We start from the raw sequence: 7,193 nt of genomic DNA, 5'->3' as shown, positions 1-7,193 counted from the left end.
ATTTTGTATCTGTGTATTCAAAGTGGTTAGGATAGATATATAGTTACATTCTGTTAATGAATAGAATGATTTGTTCTAGTGGTGTTTGTAAATAGCATCTCAAGTCCGCATCTTGTACAGCAATTAACCACTAAGAAGAATATATGCAGTGTGTTATTTTTGAAACTGTACTTCCTATTTGATTTGAAACTGTCTCATTGCTATCTGTTTATCAATAAAATTTTGAAAAAAAATAAAATAAATAACTGCAATTTCTCACTACTAGGAATTGAAGGTATTTAAGAATTATTTTATAGTGGACTAATTTCTAAAAAATCAGTTGTGTTTCTATTCAACCAATACAAATGGATAATTTTCTAAAATCTAAAATTTAGATAGAAAATACATACAGTAATCAAGGAGAAAAAACAGTCTTTAAAGATGAATCTGTAATATTTCTAGACACCTTTTATTTTTTGTCTTTTTAAGGAAGGGTCTACAGGGTGTTCAGGGTCTCACTACCTGTTTAAAGCCTCCTAAGAGCTGGGATTACAGGCATGTGCCACCACATCCAGTCTCAATTGCTACCTTAGGGTGCCCTGGGGGTGGACCAGGCTTGGCAGGCCGGGGGATTGAACGCCTAGCCATCACCTGCTTGTAGGTGCTTTAATCCACTGAGCTATTTGGCTAGCCTTACACACCCAATTCTGTGACTGAGTGAGAGAGTTTTCATGTTAGTTAGGTAAGGACATGGAACTGCACATTATGGCCTGGAGCAACTTCATGTCTAGCCTGAGATCACCAAAATTGCACAGATCTCAAGAGGTGAAATTCAATTTCAGTCACATTCCTCACTCTACCTGTGTTGCATTTTGCCACAGTTTCTTTTTTAAAAAATAATTTTATTGAAAAACAAATAGCAATGAGACAGTTTCACAACTGATATCTAGCACATTTTCAATAATTAATAGATTGCATATTGTTGTCTTAGTGGCTATTCATTGTACAAGATGCAGACATGATATTCTGTCTCAAACAGTATTAGAAAAAAACCTCTCTACTCACTGAATTAAGAAAATGGAGCTGTGTATCTATCCTAACTATTTTGAGTATACAGACACAAAATGGTCGTTCATTTCTTTTCCACTTTTTGGTTGATTTTGACAGAGAAGGGCATTCCATTGTCGTTTAAATACTGTAGGTACATCAATTCAGCAAGACATCACACTATGGTCCAGTAGTCCATAATAGTAGTGGGTTTTCCAAAAGACTGGCAATGTCAGAAGTTGTTGCCTTGAGTCTTCTACAGCTCAGGATATTAATATATTGCAGAGTTTTGAAAACAGGATTTTTGAGATCTCAAACTTTCACAGTCTCCTCTCTTGTAGTAGAATGCATATTGAAATAGAATATTATAGAAAGAGAAAAATGAGTTTCTTATTTTCATCCCTGACAGAAGTATCTTTTCACCAAGAGAAATGTGCACCTATAAAAATTTGACATGCCCATTGGAGCAAGAGAATAGAAAAATTCAACTATCCACAGAAATCTAAACTGTAAAAGTGATTGCAAAATTTTTTTGTTTGTTCAATTTTATCTTGTCCAGAAAACAAGGTAAATGAGTAGCAGTCGTAAAATAAAACACAGAAGATGAGAGTGGAAACATTGTGATAGAGGAGGCTGGAAAGGGCACAGTAGGGGCTCCTGGAACTTTTCCAAGTTGTGAAGGGCAGAGAGCTTAGGAAAAAGTCTCCCCACATGTTCAGTGGCACCCACTGTCCTCATACAGGCTCTTGTATTGGAATTGGCAATAAGGCATTTTCTGTTCAGCTGCATGTCAGATTACATTTCTACCCAGAAGATAAGAGGTCACCCTCACCCTGACTCCAAATGTCCTGGAACCAGGGACTAAACGGGAGCCTAGCTGATCTCATCTATCTTGAAAATACGACCCTGTGTCACAGAGAAATTATGATGATCTTGCCATGACTTCCTTTTTCTTTGAGGTGGGAATGCATTTTCAGATTACTAATGAATTATAATTTCACATAGTCTGGAAAACCATTCTGAACACAACTTTCATCTCCTCACAAAGGAGTCAGTGTGTGGTCACCCTTGACACAGTTTCTCACAATGAACTACAATTAAAAGGCTCAAGCCTGAGCTCAAGATATAAATTTAGACACACTGGACTTCCTGCTTTTCTTGTTGCCTTCCTTGTTCAGACCACTGGGGAATTTACCTGAAATTTTAAAGTGACCCACACCTTGTTGCTTCACATAACTACAGACAATTGCTTATACTCCAAAACCATTATAGTGCCTTGCCAAGAATCTATAAGTCAGTCTTTGAACTTCCTTGATGCATGGCAGTATATTGAATTTGGATTTTCCATCTGAAAAACCAGGCCAAAGTATCTCAGGATCACCTCCCAGCAGAATATAAAGCCCAGTTTCCCTTGGTAAACCATGGTCAGGAAAACACCAACTAAACAGGTCTCAGTCAGAGGTCACATGGCATCTTCAAGAATAAACATATTCCCCTCATTTCAAGAATTGCCTGCTTATGAATCAGACAACTAGGCATTAGGCTACTAGCAATGTTAAAGGTGTTCCAGGTGGAAAACCCACTATTATGTCTGTGTCCAGCTCTGCTGTCCATCCATTCACACTGAGACAGAATTGCTAGTTCTGTCAGTGAAGCCTCCACTTGGCTGTGGGATCTGAAAACCGATGGCATGTTTAAGTTAGAAAAATGAGCTGTTCTCTGACTAGTCGTCTTAGTGAATTTCTTCTAGAGCTAGCATATTAATGAGAATTCTGAAGATCAGTGCTGGAGAAAGAGAAGTCCATTTTAGATATTCTTGAGTTGATTTAAGTTCATTATGAGTCAGAACAGAATGCCCTATAAATTTAGACTTCTGTTTAAAATTGGCACTAAAACATACTCTGACACTAATCTTTAGACTTGGGTTAGAGATAGTACATCTAACACAGACTACTTTATCTCCAGTATTTATGGTCTCAAAACAACTGAAAAATTGAAAATACCTTACCTGCCTACATTTTACTGAAAGTTTAACAAATTTTATAGCCATGCTAAGCATCTCTTCAAGAAAATACATGTGTTAATGAAGAAAATTTCTAATGAAAGAGTAGATATCCAAATGCACAATAAATATAAAAGAGAACTAACAGTTTAGTCACTAAAACAGCGACACAGGGCCAGCAAAGTAGCTCAGCAGATTAAAATGCCTACTTAGGCAGATGAAGGTGCCAGGAGGTTGATCCCTAGGCCTGTTGTGCTGGTCCCACTCTCAGGTCATGCTGAGAGGATGATTAAGACTGGGCATGATGGCGCATGCCTGTAGTCCCAGCACTTGGGAGGCTGCAAACAGCAGGATCACAGTGAGTCCAATCTACTCAGTGAGACCCTATATGCCCTGGACACCCTGTCCTAAATACAAAAAAAATTAAGATAACAACAATGTTCTTAGAGACTCTAACTCATTGAACACTGTTAGTGTGGATTTAAATGAATACAAGGATAAAACTAAGAATATTTAATAATGCTAGGAGGATACATTTTTAGTATCTAATTTTATCTTTATGTGTATGAATAATGAGTATACAAGAAAAAAATGTTCACGCAAGAAACTTTTGAACACAAGTAAGATGGCAAAATATAAATAACCTTCTCATGACTCAGTGTCGAAAAACTCAAGAGTTACACAGAAGAAAGTATATCCCAAGAAAAGAAAGACAAGAAAAGCCTTGAGTAATTCAGAAAAGTCCACCAAGAAAGTGAGCAAGCATTGAGAAATAGAAAACCAACACAAAGAGCAAAAGTGATTTTCTACTCTCAACCCTATATCTGAGAGAAAAGAGAATGAAACTCTGAAAGCCTGAGGCAAAAACAGAGAGGGTCAGAGGTAAATATAGGCCAGGACAACTAGCTAAAACAACAAAAACTCATAGTTGGCTGACCAGATAGCTCAGTAGACTAAAGTACCTGCTTAAGCAAGAGCAGGGACCAGGGTTTGATCCCAGCGCATGCTGAGATGGTGATTGAGACTGGTCACGGTGGTTCGCACCTGTAGTTCCAGCACTTGTGAGGCTGAAAATAGCAAGATCACTATGAGTGTGATCTTCATAGTGAGACCCTGTAGATCCTGTACTTAATACATAGAAAAAAACTTCATAGTTATTGCAAGGTTACTATTTAGTCTTAACTTGACTCCTCCCACACAACAGGCTAGATTTTCAGAAAAAAGGACTTCAAGAAACACCATATCTCAGAGAGGAAGAGCCTGGAGCCATTCTGAGAAAGGGTTAACCCTGTGGACTGAAATGCTCCAAGGGCCAAAAGTCATGGACTATTCACTGCTCAGAGTCCCTGGGGGCACCTAGTCACAATGACTTGATGGGTGAATTTCAAAAGGGAATCATGGACATGAGAAGGGTCTACTACAGACTCTGTGAGAAGTTTTAGCAGCTATGAATTCATGCTGTAGAGATAGAACACTAGGTTCAGAAGGGCTGCCCCCTATGCCAAGATGAGAATTACACTTGCTGTCCATGACTATGAAAGGCAGCTTGGTCCAAAAACATCAAGACTGAGTCCAGGGGATTTCTTGGCTCCCATGGGCACTGGCTACTTCATCAAAGATTGCAGGTGTCTATTTGATTAACAGTCAAGAATACTCCTCTGCTGTAACACCTGACACCTGCTTGGGTGCGTGGACAGTGTGGGATCTGTAGGAATCAGATTACTTAACATTTCCACACAAGGAAAATTAGAACTGGCTCAACTCTCACAAAGCACCAGCCTCACACTTACCTCAGAGAGAAAATGCAAGAGGGCTAGATACAAATCATTATGTGCTCAATACCTAGAATAGAGTATGACACTTGAGATGTTGAAGAGAACAGAACCATTGAAACCTATGTACTTTTTAATTTTTTAAAATAATTTTATTGAGAAACAAATAGCAATCAGAGAGTCTCAAAACCAATTAGAAGGACAGTTTCAATAATTAATACATCGCATATTGTTGTCTTCTTAGGGGTTATTTGTAGTGAAACCCTGAGAAAATGTTTTCTGTTGATGTGGCTCTCATTAGGCAGACTCTACATCATCAATCAATTTACTCTGTGGCCCCATGACCTCCTTGAACAGAAAATTTGGGACACAACTGAGTTACATGATGTAACAGTAGAGTTTCACTTATGACTTGAGTCCTCACAGAACTTGAAAGGCTAGGGCCAAAGTGTTGGCTAATCTTGCAGCACTTCTTCTTCATGAATTTTTGTTCTGACTCTTAGGTTATTGACCCCCAGAAAAGAAGCTTATTATTATTATTATTACCCTACAACACAGGCAGTTGAACTTAATGTCACTGTCTGAATATCAAACATCTTGGACAAAACATTAAACAGGCATTTTCTGTCAAGTATTCATATGTTAAACTTCAAGTCCCTTCAGAATATGAAGGCAAAAATTTTAAGATATTTTTAAAAATAAGAATATACAATAAAAGTATGGAAAAAAAGAATAAACAATTAGATATTTATGCACAGAAATTTAGACATCTAACCATATGCAGCATTATAGCAGGACAATCCTCTGATATTTTTTTCTTGTATCTTGTTTTCATTTATTATCTTTTTTGTTAAACCTTTACTTGAGAGACAGTATGACAGTAATTGATATGACATGACAAGCAGTACATATTTAGAAGACAAGAATGACAGGCATTCCAAGCATGGCCCTAGGATTACACATTGCTAACTTCAGTGCAGGTGTTTAGTTCACAGGCATAAGCATATATAGTTAGTCAGGTTAAGAATCCTACCAATTTGCTGCCAATTTCAAAAACCTACTCATAATTATCAGGATTATTGCCTTACTCGTCTTCTGCCTATAAATGTGTGGCTTTGCCCCTGTCATACTTCCTAGCTTTTCTTCTTGCCTTCCCTTTGCTGTCTTTTGTTGTCTAATCCTTAAGTTCTCACTTTCCTTTTAATTGTGTTATATTTTCTGTTTTTATTTCTTCTTTTGAGCTCTTACACTTGGAACACTATACAATATTTACACATGGTGGTCTGTTTTTTTTTTTTTGTTGTTGTTGCTCTTATGAATATATCTTTCAGTGGCGTCCACTTAAATATAAATGCTTTGAGTTTATCACACTTTATAGCTGAATAATACTCCATGGTATAAAAGTATCACATATTTTTCATCCATTCCTCAACAGAAAGGCATCTTGGTTGTTTCCAAGATTTGGCTATCACAAATTCTGCTGCTATAAATCTAGGTACACATATATCACTATGATATGAGGTTTTCAGATCTTCTGGGAAAATTCAAAATAGGGGGATAGCTTGCTTGAATGAGATTTTCAGTCCTAGTTTTTAAGGTGTCTCCACACTGATTTACATAAAGGTTGTACCAATATATATTCTCATGAGCAGTAGAGGAGGTTTCAAACAAATTTTAGGAACAAAATTCCCCGCAGCCTCTCCAACATTTGTTGTTGGTTAATTTCTTTATGATAGCCCTTCTTTCTGGGGTGAGATGGCATCTCAGTGTTGCTTTAATTTGCATTTCATGGATGGCTAGTGATGTGGATCATTTTTTCATATATTTATTTGCTTCTTTAATTTTGTCCCCTGATAAGTGTGTGTTCATCTCAGATGCCCATTTTTTGATTGGGTCTTTAAATTTTGGGGTCTAAAGTATTTTAGTTCTTTATAAATTCTACAGAGCAGACCTTGGTATGACTGCTTACTAGTTAAGATTTTTTTTCCAAGTTTGTGGGTTTTCATTTGACTTTGTTGGTAATTTCTTTGGGGGGTGCAAAAAATTCTCAATAAGAGGATGTCCCACTTGTTAATTTTTCAAGAATTACCTGTGTGACTTGATTTTTGTTCATGAACTGTTTTCCTACCCATATGTCTTCAAGAGTTCCTCCTACTTTCTCTTCTAGGAGATTTAGTGGTTCTGTTTTAATTTCTAAATCTTTAATTCACTTTGACTTTAGCTTAGTGCATGGTGATAGACTTGGGTAAAGTTATACTTTTTGGCATATAGAGAGTCAGTTTTTCCAGCACAATTTGTTAAAGAGGCTATCTTTCTTCCAGTGAGTATGTTTGAAATCTTTGCTGAAGATAAGGTAGCTGAGTGTGTTCATAAAGGCTTTTGAATCTTGTAAT

The sequence above is a fragment of the Octodon degus genome, unplaced genomic scaffold, assembly GCF_000260255.1.
Source record: "Octodon degus isolate 3935 unplaced genomic scaffold, OctDeg1.0 scaffold00074, whole genome shotgun sequence".
Lineage (NCBI taxonomy): Eukaryota > Metazoa > Chordata > Mammalia > Rodentia > Octodontidae > Octodon > Octodon degus.
This window is presented reverse-complemented; position numbering follows the sequence as displayed.